This window comes from Nicotiana tabacum, chromosome 21 (genome assembly GCF_000715075.1).
Source record: "Nicotiana tabacum cultivar K326 chromosome 21, ASM71507v2, whole genome shotgun sequence".
Lineage (NCBI taxonomy): Eukaryota > Viridiplantae > Streptophyta > Magnoliopsida > Solanales > Solanaceae > Nicotiana > Nicotiana tabacum.
The window spans coordinates 45,021,722-45,041,109 of record NC_134100.1 but is presented as its reverse complement, the minus strand read 5'-3'; the positions used below and the strand labels follow the sequence as shown (position 1 = coordinate 45,041,109).

The window sequence follows — 19,388 nt, the reverse complement described above, 5'->3', positions numbered from 1 at the left end:
AACCTGAAAACCAAAATCGACGATTCGCACAAGTCATAATACATCATAAAGCTTGTGCTTTGGTTCAGATCACTGCTTACTTACTTGACTTTCCCCTTTTTTTAAGCAAAGAGGAAGTTGTGCAAGCAAGCAAAGTGGAATCTATTAGAATAGATGTTGCTCAAGACATCAAATAGCTGAACGGAATACAAATGCTGAAAATAATTGATCGGGTTGTTACAATTATTATGTTTAGAAGTGACTGATCAAGGCACGTAATGTCACAACACAAACTGATGGGCCGCGACGGGCACTCGGTACTTTACTCAACCGAGTACCAACATAACTTATCTTTATTATTACATCATCATAGGTAAGTGGGCCAGAAGGGGCGTCATGAGATAAACAGAATAAACATGAGGGAATTGCCCGACATAGAACGACCCAACCTGATATAAAAACCCATATACGTGACATACGGGCCTATAAGGCCAACATGATCATTTATAAACTCAAAACATAGGCCGACAAGGCCATACAAATACCCGTACATATGACATCTGTCTATAAGCGTCTAAGAATACATAATTGTCATAAAGGTCAGGACAGAGCCCCGCCATACCAATCAATACATGTCCTAATGATACTAACCAAATAGCAACTCCGGAGCAAATAGAGCGCACCAATATATTCTGCTGAGCTGATAGCCTACTTGGAGGGCTCTCAACCTGTCTATAAGGACCTACGGGCATGAAACGCAGTGTCCCTAGGCAAAAGGGATGTCAGTACAAATAATGTACCGAGTATGTAAGGAATGAAAATCAGTAAACAATAGACATGAGAGAAACATGGAGTAAAAGACTCAAAATGTATATCTGAATAGCTCTGTGAATCATTTAATACTTATAATGTTATGCATATATGTATAAATGTCATACCATGCATGGGTATATGCGTTCATAACATCATCAAGCCTCTGAGGGTATCTCATCATACCATTTCGGCCACTGTGAGAAAATCATCAACGTATACCAGTTGATCAGGTGGTGGTGCATATATAACGCCGTAACCTATTCCTATATCCCATATATATATTTATACATATATATGCGTATATAACGCCATCTGGTCATGGGTCAATGTACATGTATAAATAAATGCAATGCATGAGAAGTACATCAATAAAATCTCTCGGAACGTCATAAGACCATTATGTCTCTGATTAATATCATGAAATAAACTTTATCAACTTATGTATTTTTTGAGACCCATGAACAGATGATAGAGTAATATGACACATGGGGAATCAATGACATAAGCATCTCTAGTATTTCTATGAATAGAGTCATTTATGGAAATGGTGTATTTGCTCGTTTCATTTGTGTCGTATAGATAATGCCAAAAGAAAGAAGGGATAGCCTTAGCATACCTGAACCGATTCTCTGGACAATTCCTTTAACACCATTGATTTCGACAACGCATAACGACGGATCGAAGTAGAGAAATATCTGTATGATATTCTTGAGAAAGATTACATCGTACTCCCTTGTAATTGCCAAATCTCACGTTTTGATATATGGCCCTCACGTTCCTAAGACTTATAGTGGCTTTCCTTTGTTAAATGTGTATGTGATCTCGCATGAATTGTTGAAGTAACTCACATTACTATTGTATTATGTGGTCTTGTATGAATTTCCAAATCCCCTCCTTTCGCTCTTGGCTTTTCCTTTCTATATAACTCCATTACCAAATGAATCTTGTTGTTAATTGAATATAAGTGTAGGAATGACTAGTATAACTCCCTTTCTACGTGTTTGCATGGAATGGATTAGGATATTATCCATGTGTCATCTTAATTCAATGGTCTAAAGGCAAGAGTCACTTAGTTTGAAGGGGGAGCTGCCACTTAATGAAATTTAATCCTTATCCAATATATCCCTAATTAATTAGGTAATATCCCATTACCCAATAATTAACCAATTACCCACATAATTAAGAATTATCTCAACTTACTTAAAATACTACTCACTTTTAACACACCTTATACACCTTACTATCATGACCATGTGGTACCTTGTATGGTATTAGTCCATAAATACCGGGTATTTTAGCTCGGGCCGTATTTTATCCCAAAATGTCAAACTTCGACGAAAATCATTTTTCTTCAATTTGCTTACCCTCTCACCTTCACGAATTTACTCATCACTTGTTCAGAATAGCATAATGCTTATAATCTTAAAATAATCTCATTCCCGAACTTACGTCGATTAACTTACGACGAAACATTAACGAACTAAAAATGCGGGATGTAATATCTTATTTCCGAGCTTTCATCAATTTACTTATGGTGTACTTTTACGTACGAAAATATGGGGTGTAACACGTAAATGCACACTTGAGTTTGGGTTTTTGTGTCATTGTCATGTCACAGAAACCATACCCATAACCATGATGATTCATTATTATTTCGTACCTAAAATCATGCTAGCGATATTTACGATTATTCTTCCCAAGGTTTGAGGTTATTGTGAGACCATGGGTTATGGAATTTATTTGCAAATCAATTGCATGATTCAGATACCTTAAGATTACTTATGAAAGGGGATTTCTATGTTGTGGATTCAGTGGTAGCTCTTGAAATGTTCTACTCTTCCATTTTAACAAAACTTTGATTCAATTACTTAAGTGCTCAAGCTAAGGAAGAAATGATTCAAAGATGTTGGGGGGAGCATTTCGTGCTTATAGAGTTTTGAAATTAGTCCAACCTATTATAAAGGCAGTCCTGAATGACATAGCGAATGGAAATCATTATTATTATATGGCTATCACACTACGATTAGTAAGGAGAGCGAAATATTGGGCTACGATCTCCATGAATTGGACAACAGAGAACAACTGAGCTTAAATAGAGAGCCCAATTATGTCCAACTCTGTGTCTTTCGGATTTATACCCTTGCAAGGTAAGAGGTCCCCATCAGACCTTCAAAATTACTGGGCCACCACAAGGGCAGGGGCCTGAAGCCCAGTTATCTCCAAACCACAAGACCTTCACACCTGCACGCTTACCCCTTTTAAATTGGGTCGCAGGTCTAAGCGCCTCTCATTTAGCCAATGTTCTATTGCCTTGCAATTTTAACCACTTTGCATTTAGAACTATCAATAAAAAATGCACATGAAGAGATCTATTATTACATATAGCAACGAATCCATTACTTATTAGCTTCTTTATTGAAAATTACTAATTTACATGTTACTTGTAACAATGAGTATCGATTAAATTTATCTATTATAAATATTGCCATTAAATTCAAACCCCTAAACACAGGATGCTTCAGCATTTCATTACGCGAGCCCCAAATTGTAAATCAACCGTAACGTCAGTAATCATCTAAAAATCTTTGGAATCTGACCATGCTCTGATTCATGTTTTGAGTGTAGCATATAGGTTTCTCAAATATTGACCCAATGATCAAATCATATTGAATTAACCCTTGGGACACTCAGAAGTTCCAAACAACGAGAAAGTCACCAGGTTTTCGACATCCATGTGTTTCAACATCATTCAGCATGAATACATACATTATAGAGTATATTTAATTAGGTATTCATCATGAGCACTCTAATTTTAAACATGATATACCAACAGAACGGTCATACTCTTATGCAGTTCAAACATCATATCATGAACCAAAGCTGAAATTGAGATATACAACCTAAAATTTTACCAGATCAACACATATTGATTAAAGATAAATATGATACACAGTTGTGAGTATTTACCTAGTGTGCAGCTAATGATAGGAACAAAAGCAGTTTCATGGAAAGGAATGGAGCTCTACTTTATAAATATAACAGCATCAATTAATGCTTAAACCTCAGATTCAGCACTCAAATGCCCGAAAATCAATACTTTCAGTGTTTGAAAAAATCCAAAAGAAGAAAAAGCCTTAAACCAGCGATGATTAACAGATCTTGCTCTCCCTCAAGACATGTTTTTCATTCCTGAGATCTATATCTTGAAATAGATGTCTGTTGTTTCAACCTTCTTTTTTTCTCTTTAGCTAATTTTATAATTTAGTGTTGTTTCTTAGCTACAAGAACTCTAAATTTTTAGCTGAATACTGATGGTAGGTTGTTCAACCTTTACCCCTAATGAAAGGAAATGTGGCTATTTATAAGAAGGCATTAGGGTTTCCTACTTTGGTGCTCAATTTTCTCTTCTACCCTTCTCCTTATCGGATCACATATTTTCAGACAATGAAATTATACCAACCTTCACTTTCTAGCAACTTCCTCAAGATTCTCTATATTGAAATCCCTCAAATTCCCCTTTAATCCTTCTAACTTATCCATTTTCAGCTCATTTGGTACTCTTCTTGAAGTTTCTCACTGACTTTTCCTTAGTTCTTTTCCCTTTTATACCCTTAATAAATCTCTTAATTTACCACCCCCAATTCAATCCCTTATCCACAATGAGCGGATAGGTGAGGATCTACGTAGGTCATAAAACTTGGGCCATGCCAATAGCCCACAATAGGCCTATACCCTTCCAACCAAAAAGCACCCAAACCAACTCTCCAATCTGGTAGACCCAAATTAATATACAAACAATTAATATACTAACTTAATAAATTGGAAGAGCAATGGGAAATTTATGAAAGAAAAGGAAAAAATAGAATTAGAACACTAATTAATCATGTAACTAATCATGAATGCAATTAATCAACAAAACCGAATCGAAAAGACTATATGAAAGGAAGACATGCCATTCGACGCGACTAAACAGACCAAAAACCACTTGCTCAAATTAAACATGAATTATCAAACGTGAAACTAATTCTATTAAGATGATCATGCGGAGACCACAAAAGAAAAATGAATGAAAAAGAGAAAGAAGAAGACAAACATAAAGGTGAAGAGATATACCTCTCACTACTCAAAACTGACCGGAGAAATCAAGTTTCGGCCGGCTGGGGTCATTGTTACATGATCACTGGTTTGGACTTTGCAGTCTAGCCAGTGATATATGCAACAACGTCCGATGGCCAAAAGAGTAAAAGAAGAAGATTTTAAAGAGACATGGCTGGTCAACGACCAATTGACCATCACCGGCCACTATGAAACGACCCAATCCCAACACTGATAAAAATATCTCGGTGAAATCACTAAAGTTTTATAGGTTTTGTGATTGTCGGAGCTTTAGTGAGGGGTGAAATTGGAAAAAGGCAGAGGGGTAAGGGTTTTGCATTCTCAGATCTTCTAATCGAAATAATTGGGATGTTCTTTGAGGAAACTATGGGTGAATTGGACCTGAGACGAGGACAAAGATTATGGGGTTTTAACTGGGGGCTGTTTGGAGATTTTCACTGGCGAAAAAAGGCGCTGCCTCCGGTGGAAGTGAGGCGAAGGGCGGCAAAAACGATTTCTGGCCGCCCTAATTTCTAAATTGAGGTGGAGAGATTTGGGGATAGGCTCAAGTGTGATAAAAATTTGATTTTTGAAACTCATCTTTTAATAAAAAGAGTCTAACACAAAAACGATGTAGTTTGGCAATGCTACTACGTCGTTTTGTGTTCAAGGTTAAAGGGTCTGAAATCGGGTAAAGAGCAGGTGGGCTGGGCGGAATTTTGAAGGCAACTAGGCCACGAATTAACTGGCCCAGACCATGTTTAACACAAATCATCCTCCCTCCCCCTTCTTTCTTTTGCTTTTGCAAATATTCCACTCGTTTAGACTTAAAAAATTCCAATTAATCTCTCCTTGCACTTTTAACCTGTTTTATCTAATTCCGCACTATCCATGAAAAACCTAAATAACCTAGTTTATTACTTAATTATGCAAGATAAAATCCTAAAATATAACTAAAGTGTCACTAAATGTTAAAAAAACTATTAAAATGCACACAAAAATTCAAATAGCATTCTGATAATACTATAAATATCAAAGCAAATAAAAGACTACCTTACATGGCATTTTTAGGAGAATTTTAGATAGAGAGCAAAATTATGCGCTCACAACTTCCCCTCTTTGCTCGAGAACATAAAGAGTTTTCAAGCAAAAATAAAGTGAACATTGTGATTAATTTTTGCCCGTTGAGTACTTCGTGGGAAGCATTTAAAAAATTTTGACCGAACCTTGCTTCCGAGGTTGCCTACATATCCTTGGCTATAAAAGAATTATGCCAGTGTAGTTCTGGAAGCTTTGGTAACCGGACTACCGAAGAGATGTGAGTTACTAATGTTGTTGTTGTTGCGCTGAACTTCTTATTACAACAAAATCAAAATCAAAAGGAAATCAAGTATGCCTATCAGTTACGAGTTACAAGATTCATATCTATAAATTTTCCGACACTTGTTCTTGAGTCTTGACTTGTTCTTCATGTAGACTTCAACTTGAATCTTGATGCTCCTTTGCTATAGGTGCTAGTTCACACTTTGCAGGCTTCTTCCTTGGATCAAAAATGGAGGAGGTGATGCTTACCTCAAGACAGAGTTTGAAATTGTCAAAAGAAAGGAATTCTTAGTCTAGACAAAAGAGAGGAACAAGCTCAAACATAAGAATGAAAATTTCTGCCCCAGTTTTCACTACGAAAATTTCGTGAGTTATTGTGAAAAAAATTCCACACTACTTTTATTGAAAGCAAGACAATATTGGGAATGATGTACCCTGGGGTAGTCATGATTTTCAGAAAATGGTATACCCTTCTTTTCGAATGAGACCTCAGCTAAGGATTTGTATAACTTACATTAGGGAGGGCAACTAGGGAATGGTATATCCTTTTGTCTTAATATCATCAACCAGGGAATGGTATACCTTATGTTTGAAAATGTAGCTAGGGAATGGAGTACCCTATACTAATATGCGACTAGGTTATGGTGTACTCTTTTATCTTATATATCATTAACTAGGGAATGGTGTACCATGTGTTGGAATATACAGCAGAGAAATGGTGTACCCTATGCTAACATGCGGCTAGGAAATGGTGTACCTATTATCATCAAATAGGGATTAGTGTACCATATTATAATGACGTGGCCAGTTTTTTTTATGTATTTTAGCCTCGTTTCCCCTTTAGAAGCTTCCCGCATGTTTATTTATAGTTATGTGACTTTCGGAAATTATTGGTTTGGTCGCGAGGAGGTTTTGGATTGGTTTGGAATGCTTGATTCTTAGTTTGGAAGCTTAGGTTGGAAGTGTTGATCGATGTTTGACTTTTGTAAAAATGACCCCAGAACGGTGTTTTAATTTATCAATAGGTTCATATAGTAATTTTGGACTTAGGTGTATGCCCGCGGATTCAGAAGTTCCTAGGTTGATTTGGCTCTTTTTGCCGAAAATTGGCAATTTGAAGGTTTAGAAATTCTCTAAGTTTGACCATGGTTTGACTTAATATATACATGGTCTGGATTTAGGTTTTGGGACTTGAAATAGGTTTATTTTGTCATTTGTGACTTGTGTGCAAAAATTGATGTCATTCCGAGTTGGTTTGGTAGGAATCGGACACTTGGTTGTGATTTTAGTGGTTCTTGTGTTTCATTGTGAATTATATTGTGTCTGATTCGTGGTTCTGGGTGTTATCTTGGTGTTTTAAGCTCGCGATCGAGTTTGTATGTGTTTTTAGACTTGTGTGGGTGTTTGGTGTGGAGCCCCACTGGCTAGAATGAGTTCCGGATGCGTTTTCGAGTGATTTGAGTGAGTTTCAGATTTGCTAGTGCTAGGATGATGATGCAGGTTTCGCAAATATGAGATCCTGTTTGCATTTTCAGAACTCACACTTCCAAGAAGGGTATCGCATTTTCTAGGTAGGCTGGGCGTTAGGTGTTCTCTTATGGGGACTTTTGGGATCGTATTTGCAATAGGGCGTCTAGGTAGAGGCGACCGCAATTGCGATCAAGGGGTCGCTTTTGCGAAGGGGTCTGACTTTACAAATGTGAAGTCTGTATCTTATTTGCGACATTACCTGGGATAAGCATGCATCACATTTGCGGTAAAATGGTCGCATTTGCGAGGATTCACAGTTTCAAACCCCATGTCACATTTGCGACTTCTGCAGGTGAACAAATAGTGGGATTTCAGGACATAGTCTCGTTATATCACATTTGAGCCCTAGACTCGGTGGGAGGCAATTTTAGGAGGGGGATTTCATGCAAAGTTATTGGGTAAGTGATTTGACTCAATTTTAATATTATAACATATTATTTATGAATTTTAACATCTAATCCATGAGATTTGAAAAGAATTTTGGAAATCTTTTACTATGTTTTAAAAAATAAAAATTTAAGATTTGAGAGTCGAATTGGACTCGGATTTGAAAACCAGACCCAGATTTGGACTCGTGGGGTTATGGGTAGTCGAGATCCACCCTTGACTCGATTTTTGACCGGGGCGGGCGGGGGGAGGGGGTATGGTTGACTTTTTAGAAAAGTATAAAGATCTTAACATTCTTAATTGAAATTGAATTATCTTGCATTGTTTGATGTTATTAAGTCATTTTTTGTTAGATTTGGGCCTAACGGAGGTGAATTTAAAGGAAAAGCATTTTTAGAGCATTGATTGAGGGCCTTTGAAGTAAGTATCTTTCCTAACCTTGTGGAGGAGGATGGATTACCCCTTAGTTTTGGCTTAATTGCGTATTTGTGATATGTGTGATTGACGTGTAAATAAGGCGATGAGTGTGTACACGATTGTATGTGTGATTTATGACCGAATTTGACCAAAGATTGCTCTTATTGCCTTGTTTTGATTGTGATGTCTATGCACTATGTGTTCTTACTTTGATTGATTACTTGAATTTATGTTCAATGCTAGCGACCATGTCTTAGGATTAAAATTCCTTAATTGGCCAAGTTGGACATTTGTGAGATTGTTGCTAATTTAGGGTAGCTGAATTCATGTTTATATGTTGAACATCCATCTGCATTCCCCCTATTGATTTGTCCTTATGCATTGTGTAGGCAAATTGCAAGTTATGTCTTGATGTCAATTGTTTGCATGTTGTGTTTTGTGATTACGTCACATGTAGACTTGTTGGGTAGATTGTTCAGGATGTTGGCACGAGGTTTCTGCCGTTCTATTGTTATTATTGATACTTCACATGTGAAGAGACAAGGCGGGCTGTACATATTGGGTTTTCACATGTGGCGAGACAAGATGGGATAATTAGTTAATATGCGTGTGGCGAGACAAGGGGGTATTTACTTTACTGTTGAGCACGCGGTGAGATAAGGGTGGCATTGTGGGGATGATATGTGATAGATGGGGGGGCATTTTATTGATGATGTTTGTGTGGTGGTGCAGAGGGGTATTCTTGTTTTTGCTTATGTCTTCTATATGTGTGTCCTGCACTTTTACTTGATTGTTGTATAATTTCTAACATGCCAATCTATGCCTCTGTTATTACTTGATGATTTGGTTGCTAAGATGGATTTACATATGTGGAGTGGTTATCTCATATTAGGTTTAGTTTTTGGTAGCGTAACAGATTGAAGTAAAAAGAAAGTTGTTTTCATGCATTACTATATTTGATTCTTGAAAAGTTTTCTTAAATGTGTTATTGGCAATTGATACGGAATCAGATTATAATGTGGCAAGAGGTATTTTTCGTTCAAGTATGATTTATATTGTGGCACGAGTAATTTACCGTGCAAGTGTGACTTATGTAATGGAATGAGGTATTTGTCGTATGACGGTGATTGATAATGTGGGAATGAGCTGCCATATGTGTGCGATTCTATTGATGACTTGTTGTCGAAACTGAGACTTTACTTGTATTATATTGTTATCACTTGCTCTGATGAGATTATATTTATTGCCTTCTGTTATTCTTCATGTTGCTAGTCTTTGATATTTTTCACAGGTTATTTGACTAGTGAATATCTTGACTTGAACCTCGTCACTAATTCTTTCGCTTTTTCCTACTTACTTTATTATAATATAAGCTTAAGCTGCTAAGGTTAGTCTTGATACTTACTGGGTTTTGAGGCTGGTGTACTCATATTACGCTTCTGCATATTTTTTGTGCAGATCTAGGTACCTCAGATCGCGCAGGTCATTATAGAGTAGTGCCGAGATGTTGGAGGCTTCAAGGTATACCTGTTGTTCGGCTCGCAAGCCTCGAAGTCATCATTCTACTTCTTTTCTATTGTTCATGTCTACCAAAACAGTGATGTACATTTGAGACTTATAGTGTATTCCTTGTAGAGCTTATGACTCAGTATTACTGGTTTTGGGAAGTTGCTTATTGTATTCATGTTTGGCAATTTTATTAGATTTTGTAGCTTTTATCAAATTCTAAAGTTGTTATATTCTGGTTGGTATCGTGATATGACGGGCTTACCTAGTCTTAGGAACTAGGTGTCATCACGACCCCTATGGTAGGATTTTTGATCGTGATAAGTTGCTATTAGAGTTCTGGGTTCATAGGTTCTATGATTCATAAGCAAGTTTAGTAGAGTCTTGCGGATTGGTACAGAGACGTTTGTACTTATCTTCGAGAGTCTACGGAACTACTAGGAAAATTGAACTTCTTTCATTCCTTATCGTGCAGATTTATTGATTTCTGAGTTTGAGCCTTTGTCTTTCAATACCCTAACAGATGGTAAGGACACGAGATGTAGTTACTAATGATGCTTCCCCTAGGGCCGGTGTTGCTAAGGGCCGGGGAAGAGGCAGAGGAGGGGAACGTGCTACAACTAGAGCACCTGCTAGAGCAGCAAAAGAGGACCCATCAATAGTTCTGATTGGGGAGGAGGCACCTGGGGCACCTGTTGCTACCCCTGGACATCAGGAGACTTTAGAGCACTTTATGCGCTTGTTTGGGGCCTTGGCTCAAGCGGGATTGATTCCAGTTGCACCAACTACTTCACAGGCTCAAGCGGGATTGATCAGGCTCCAAGTGTTATATCGGTGCAAGTCATGGTTGTGGTTTAGCCCGAGGTCATGCCAGTGGCGTCAGAGGATGAACCGAAGGGATTAGAGAGGTTTAAGAAGTATCATCCTGCTACTTTCAGTGGCGCAACTTCTGAGGATGCATAGGGTTTCCTAGACCAGTGTCACCATATTCTGTGCACTATAGGCGTAGTGGAGTTGAGAGGGATCGACCTTACTACCTTCCAGTTGATAGGGCCGACATATAGATGGTGGCAGACATAATAGGAGAGTAGGCTAACAGGTGCAGCACCACTTACCTGGGATGCGGGATCGACCTTACTACCTTCCGGTTTACTAACTCTTCTTGAGGGAGTTCATTCCACAGACCCTTAGGGATGTGTTGCGCATCGAGTTCGAGCAGTTGCGATAGAGGACTATGATTGTGTCCTAGTATGCCATCAGATTTGCTAAGTTATCTTGTCATGCACCTGTTTTGGTTTCCACTGTTAGAGAAAGGGTCCGCAGATTTATTGAGGGACTTGGTTATGGCCTCCGATTTTAGATGGCACAGGAGTTGGAGATTGAGGCTCAACTCCATCAAGTGGTAGAGATCGCTAAGAGGTTGGAGCATATTCGCAGTCTAGAGAGGGAGGATAGGGAGGCTAAGAAGCATCGTGGACCTGGAGGATCTACTAGTCCTTATTTTGGGGGCAGGGCGCATCATGGTAGAGGTTTTGTTGGTCAACTAGTTCAGTCTGCACTTTAGGTTTCACGTGGTGCTCGAAATGTCAATGGATCCTAGAGCACGCATTTTGAAAATTTCCCACAGTCACGTCAACAGAGAGGTTGTTTTGAGTGTAGGGATACCAGGAACATGGTGAGATATTGTCCCTGACTCTGGGTGGGTGTACCTCAGCAGAGTACCTAGGGTATGGTTTCCGCTCTAGTTGCTACTACACCTGCACAGCCAGGTAGAGATGGGGGATAGGCAGTTAGAGGGTGTCCTAGAGGGAGAGGCCAGGCATGTTGTTATGCTTTCTCTGGTAGGACTGAGGCTGCCGCACCAGATGCTATCATTACATGTATTATTCTAATTTTTCATAGAGATGCATCAGTTTTAGTTGATCCGGGTCCTACTTATTTATATATGTCATCCTATTCTGCTTCATATTTGTATGTATCTCATGATTCTTTGGATACTCCTGTTATATGTCTACACTTGTTGAGGATTCTATTGTGGTGGACCATGTATATTGTTCTTGTTTGGTCACTATTGGGAGTCACGAGACTAGGGTTGACCTTCGGTTACTTAATATGGTGGATTGTGGTGTGATGTTAAGTATGGATTCGTTGTCTCCATATCATGCTAAACTAAATTATTACACTAAGACCGTTATGTTGGCTATACCAAGGTTGTTGAGGTTGGAGTGGATGACTATTGAGAAGGTCCTAATGGGTTCCAAAGAGTTTAGGATGGGTTGGTCATAACTTGCGGTTATGGTGCTTCACATGCATGGGAAGACCGTTGGGTGTTGTGATTTTTGTTCTATGGGATTGAGTTAGTAAAAGGTTTTCGGTTGATGGGATGTTATTCCTACTTGTGATTTTGAGTTGAGGATGGGATCCTAGCGTTTCCATGTGGATTGGTATGTTTGGATCAGGCTATGTTCAATGACGGGGTTATGCTAGGGTGAGATTCCTTGTGGTTATTTTGTGTGTTTTGCTTCCCCCTTGTGGGGTGGATTCATAGTATGGTGCCGCATGTTGATCTTGTTGGATAGTTCTCTCATGTGTTTCTCTTTCCACCTTCAGTTATATTCGAGTTGTGATTGTTGGTTACGAATTGCGACGTATGTGACTAGGTTATGTTTGATGTGGTTTGTCAGTCGAATAGCTTGTACAGGATGAGATGAGATCATTGGATCTAGAATTAGTACGATCGGACTTGCATAAGATATGTCTGGATAAGAATGCCATTGATCAGCTTAGAGCTTGCGTTGGTTCTCGTCGGGCGAGAGAACTCCACGACTTATTGGTTGGGTGAGTGGTTATGAGTGTCAACATATTTCTTACATCATTATCAGTGTTGTGAAGGTTTGAAACAAGGTTTTATTTTATATGAGGTTATTTACCGATACCGGGTTAGGTAATGGGCAGTTATTGTGGTCGAAGATTTGGCTATGGGCATATGAGCAATGGATTACGTTGTTTGGTAATACCTTGTGAATTTATTCATGACCTGTGCAGCTGGTTGGGGTCGACACAATGTGTATATGTGAGAATCGGGTCTTAGGAGGAGGCCTGAATGTTGAATTTTGTTCTAAGGCGTATTGGTTAAGGTTGGAGGAATAATCTTCAGTTGGGATTGTGTTCATAGGCTTATATGGATTGGGGTGATGTGCAACCTCTCATGGGTAGGTGTATGGTGAGTTTATACAGTGCTTGATGGCTCTAAAGGGACTCTTGGCACATTTGAGGATGAACATCCATTTAAGAAAGGGAGAATGTAACGATCGGATCGGTCGTTTTGTGTATTTGAGCCATGTTTCCCCTTTGGAAGCTTCCCGTGTGTGTATTTATGGTTATGTGACTTGTGGGGATGATTGGTTTAGTCTCGGGGAGGACTTGGATTGATTTGGAATGCTTGATTCTTAGTTTGGAAGCTTAGGTTCGAAGTGTTGACCAAGGTTTGACTTTTGTGAAAATGACCCTGGAACGATGTTTTGATGATTCCAATGGATTCGTATGGTGATTTTGGACCTAAGCATATGTCTGGAATTGGATTCGGAGGTTCCTAGGTTGATTTGGATCTTTCTGCCAAAAATTGGCATTTGAAGGTTTAGAAATTCCCTATGTTTGACTTGGAGTAAGCCCGTGTTTTTATTTATGACTTGTGTGCTGTGCAAAGTTTGGTGTCATTCCGAGTTGCTTTTGTAGGAATCAGATGCTTGGTTGTGATTTTAGCAGTTCTTGAGTTTCATTGTGAATTCTATGTGTTTTGGTGTTTGATTCGTGGTTTCGGATGTTATCTTGGTGTTTTGAGCTCGTTTTAGACTTGTGCGGGTGTTTGACGTGGATCCCCGGGTGCTCGGGTGAGTTCCGGACGTATTTCGGAGTGATTTGAGTGAGTTTAAGATTTGCTGGTGCTGGGTTGATGCTGCAGGTCTCGCAAATGCGAGATCATGTTCGCATTTATGAGGAGGGTATCTCATTTCCAAAGGGGGCTGACTTCACAAATGCGAAGTATGTGTCGCATTTGCGATGTTCCCTGGGTTCAGCAGGCATCGCATTTACGATCAAATGGTTACATTTGCAAACTTCTGGTCGCATTTGCTACTTCTGCAGCTGAACAAATAGTGGGATTTCAGGACTTAGTTTTATTTTATCACATTTTGAGCCCTAAACTCGGTGGGAGGCAATTTTAGGAAGGCATTTTCATAAAAATCTATTGGGTAAGTGATTTTTGACTCAATTTTGATAACATAACATTATTATTTATGAATTTTAACATCTAATCCATGAGATTCGAAGAGAAGTTTGGGAATTTTTTTATTATATTTTAAAAAATAAAAATTTGAGATTTGAGAGTTAAATTGGGTTCGGATTTGAAAACCAAACACATATTTAGACTCGTGGGGTTCTGGGTAGTCGAGATCTACCCTTTAACTCAGTTTTTGACCTGGCGAGCTCGGGGTTGACTTTTGTTGACTTTTTGAAAAAAACGTAAAGATCTTAACTTTATTAATTGAAATTGAAATACCTTGCATTGTTTGATGTTATTAGGTCATTTTTTGGTTAGATTTGGGCTGAACGGAGGTGAATTTTAAAGGAAAAGCATTTTTAGAGTATTGATTGAGGGCTTTTAATTGTATGGGAGAATTACCCCTTAGGATTTGGCTTAATCTTATTTATGATATGTGTGAACAACGTGTACATGAGGTGACGGGTGTGTACACAGTCGTATGTGTAATTTATGACCAGATTTGACCTGAGATTGCTCCTATTGCCTTGTTTTGATTGAGATGTCTCTGCACTACGTGTTCTTACTTTGGTTGATTACTTGAGTTTATGTTCCATGCTAGAGACCATGTCTTAGGATTGAAATTCCTTAATTGGCCAAGTTGGGCGTTTATGAGATTGTTTCTAATTTGGGTTAGCTGTATTCATGTGTTATGTTGAACACCCATCCGCATTCCCTCTATTGATTTTTTCTTGTGCACTAAGTTGCCAGAATTGTGAGTTTATGTCTTGATCACACTTGTGACATATTGTGTTGTTATGATTATGCCACAGGTGGACTTGATGGGCGGATTGTTCGGGCATTGCCACGAGGTATCTGCCGTACTATTATTATTATTATTATTGATAGTGCACATGTGATAAGACAAGGCGGGCTATGTATATCGGGTTTGCACATATGGCGAGACAAGGTGGAATGATTTGTTAAGACGCGTATGGCAAAACAAGGGGTATGTACTTTACTGTTGCGCATGCGGTGAGATAAGGGTGGCATTATGGGGATGACATGTGATAGCCTGGGGCATTTTATTGATGATGTTTTTGTGGTGGTGCAAAGGGGTATTCTTGTTTGTACTTATGTCTTCTTTATGTGTGCCCTGCACTTTTACTTGATTGTTGTGTGATTTCTAACATGCCAATCTATGCCTCCATTAATACTTGACGATTTGGTTTCTAAGATGGATTTACCTATGTAGAGTGGTTATCTCATATTCGGTTGAGATGTTGGTAGCGTAACGGATTGAAGTGAAAATAAAGTTGTTATCATGCAATACTATATTTGATTCTTGAAATGTTTTCTTCAACGTGTTATTTGGATATTGATACGGAATCGGATTATAATGTGGCCCGAGGTCTTTGCCGTGCAAGTATGATTTATATTGAGGCATGAGGTCTTTGTCGTACAAGTGTGTCTTACTAGGTATTTGTCATGCGAGGATGATTAATAATGTGGGCACGAGCTGCCATATGTGTGTGATTATATTGATGACTTGTTATTAAAACTGAGACTTTACTTGTATTACATTGTTATCACTTGCTCTGATGAGATTACAGTTATTGGCTTCCGTTATTCTTCCTGTTTCCAGTCTTTGATATTTTTCATTGGTTATTTTACAAGTGGGTCTTTTAACTTGAACCTCGTCACTACTCCTCCAAGGTTGGTCTTGTTACTTACTGGGTACCGACTGTGGTGTACTCATACTATGCTTCTGCACATTCTTTGTGCAGATCCATGTACCTCATATCACGCGAGTCGTTAGAGGATTGTGCCGAGTTGTTAGAGACTTCAAGGTATACCTGTTGTTCGGCTCACAGGCGTTGGAGTCAACATTCTACTTTTTTTCTTCTATTTATGTCTACCAAAACATTGATGTACATTTGAGACTTATTGTGTATTCCTTGTGGAGCTTCGGACTCAGTATTACCGAGTTTTGGGAAATTTCTTATTGTTTTCACATTTGGCAGTTTTATTATATTTCGCAGCTTTTATCAAATTCTAAAGTTGTTATATTCTTGTTGGTATCGTGATGTGATAGACTTACCTAGTCTTAGGAACTACGTTCCATCATGACCTCTATGGTGGGATTTTGGGGCGTGACACCTATGTTGGAAATGTTGTTAGGGAAATGGTGAACCATATGCTAACATGTGACTAGGGAATGGTATACCCTTTTGTCTAAATATTGTCAACTAGGGAATGGTGTACCCTATGTTGGAAAATGCAGCTAAGGAATGGTGTACCCTATACTAACATGTGACCAGGGAATGATTTACCCTTGTCTTAATATCATCAACTAAGGAATTGTGTACCCTATGTTGGAAAATGCAGCTGAAAAATGGTGCACCCTATGCTAACATGCCATCAGGGAATGGTGTACCTTTTTGTCTTAATATCATCAACTAGGGAATTGTGTACCCTATGTTGAAAAATGCAGCTAGGGAATGGTGTACCCTATGCTAACATGCGACTAGATAGTGGTGTACCCTTTTTGTCTTAATATGATCAACTAGGGAATGGTGTACCTGTCATGACCCAAACTCCCACCTCAAGGCCGTTATGGCGCCTAGCTAACTTGCTAAGAATGCCAACTTGAAAATAACACATAAAGTCAAATTTTGTTATTTAACAGCTATATGTAACAATAAAAGATGGAAATAATCTCGAAAACAGTGATAACATATGATAAAACCACAAGCAAGGCCTAAACATAACCAATACAATACACCCCAAGAGTGGTTGGCACAAGTACACGAGCAAACTATGGAAATGAGATCAAATCTCTATACATGTCAAGTTGTCTGAAATACAAATAGACAGAACTATATAAAAGGAACAGGGACTCGAAAACTGCGAAGAATATCTATGAAGTTCAGCTCACCCCAAGTCTCCGTGATAAACGCCTAGCCAAATCAAGAAGCTCTGCAAGGACCCACCTAAGGATCTGCACAAAACGATGTGCAGAAGCACAGTATGAGAACACCACAGTCGGTACCCAGTTAGTATCAAGTCTAACCTCAAAGAAGTAGTGGTGAGGCTAGATGCTTCCGAATACTTACCATACTAGTATAATAATAGAATTTAACAACTGAACAATAAGTAACATCATGAATAACAAGAGTCACAAATATCAATGGATAAGCATGTTTTTCTAACACAGAAATAAGCTTATCGCTGCTCAGATATAATAATAAAAGACAACATGCTCAAATAATAGAGTCGGGACTCCCAATTAGCATATAAGGATGTCAAGTAGTAATTTATAGTGAAATAAATATCTCTAAATGAGTCACTAGTAAGAGTGCATGCTCGACCGGTATAAGATTCATGTACCCCGATACTCAATTCATGTATCAACCTAACTCGATACACAATTAATGTATCGACCCGGCACAAAATTCATGTACTGACCATGCTCACAGGGCCCAAATTAACATGGGTTATCACCTGACTTCGGAGGAACAGATCCAAATTCAAGCGCACAAGGGGTATAATAGCATCCCTCATAATTAGTATCTGAACATCATGTCCAAAGTGCCATAACTTTATCTTTCCCGCACACTTACCCTTTGTGCCAAAGTCCTCGGTCCAAATCACGTATCCAATATTGAAAGTGTATTTGAATGCTCAAGAATTATAGATAAAAGGTGCACAAGGACTTAATAAATACCATACGGATATGTGCTCATGAAATCTCTATGTGATTACGGATAATTATTCATTTCAATATATCAAGAATAAGTCCTCATGCCTTTACAATTAATCATAAGCCTAGGCATGATTTCTAACATGAGTGAGAGAGCAATGTAGTCACAATACTCAAATAAAACATGAATCAATACAACACACAATCAAACAAAGCATGATTTATTCCAATTTCTACCCACGATCATGATATAAACTCTGTAAATGCATATACTCTCCCTACCACATATATGCACGACCCCAATACCTTAAACACATAGCAAACAAGTTATATCCTAGGGGTTTCCCATTTAACAAGGTTAGCCAAGAGATATACCTCCACCTGGTAGCTTCTAATGTTCCAAAATAGTTTTTCCTCTGAAATCAACCTCCGAACGAGCCGAATCTATCAAAATATAACTCGATAACGTAAAAAAAACCATAGAAATTGAACCCAAAAAATAAAGAATGAATCTTTAATCAATTGCACAAAGTCAACCAAAAGGCTAACCTGGGCACGCCTCCCGGATTCTGAAACAATCCACAAATCTCGAATAACCATTCCAATACGAGTCCAAATAGACAAGTTTTATCAAAAACGTACTCCAAATCGTTGTTCAAATCTCAATAATTTGTTTTCCAAAAATCAACAACAACAACCTAGTAGAATCCCACTAGTGGGACTTGAGGAGGGTAGAGTATACGCAGACCTTACCCCTACCCCGGAGGGGTAGAGAGGCTATTTCCGGGAGACCATCGGCTGAGAGACAAAAGATTCATAACAACAATAGAAACCAGAAAAATCATCATAAGAGACAACAAATAAATGGAAGGGCAATAACATGATACTATGCAAAATGGAAAAAAAAGAAAAAGTGTGAAACACAACATAAACCCCTAACAATCCTAGACAAAACACTATCTGACCAGCCGGTACAAAGAGGAAAAACGCTCGACTACCCCCAACCTACAACCCTAATGCTCGACCTCCATACCTTCCTATCAAGAGCCATGTCCTCAGAAATCTGAAGCTGCACCATGTATTGCCTGATCACCTCGCCTCAATACTTCTTAGGCTGCCCTCTACCTCTTCTCGTACCTGCCAATGCCAACCGCTCACACCACCTAACCGGGGCATCTAGGCTTCTCCTCTACATGTGCCCAAACTATCTAAGATTCGCTTCTCGTATCTTATCATCCATGGGAGCCACGCCTACCCTCTCTTGTATATCTTCATTCCTAATCTTATCCAGCCCAGCGTGCCTACACATCCATTTCAACATCCTCATTTCTGCTACTTTCATCTTCTGGACATGTGAATTCTTGACTGGCCAACACT

The 19,388-nt window shown here is 38.8% G+C and overlaps 1 long non-coding RNA gene across 1 annotated transcript; it reads right to left on the bottom strand.

Moving 5' to 3' along the window:
* Positions 1–409: 409 nt before the first annotated feature.
* Positions 410–5,463, bottom strand: LOC142175398 (uncharacterized). Its single transcript, XR_012704386.1, has 2 exons — positions 4,906–5,463; positions 410–745 (listed from the first exon to the last, which is right to left on the bottom strand). It is a non-coding gene; the product is annotated as an uncharacterized LOC142175398 (long non-coding RNA).
* Between the last annotated feature and the right edge of the window lie 13,925 nt (positions 5,464–19,388).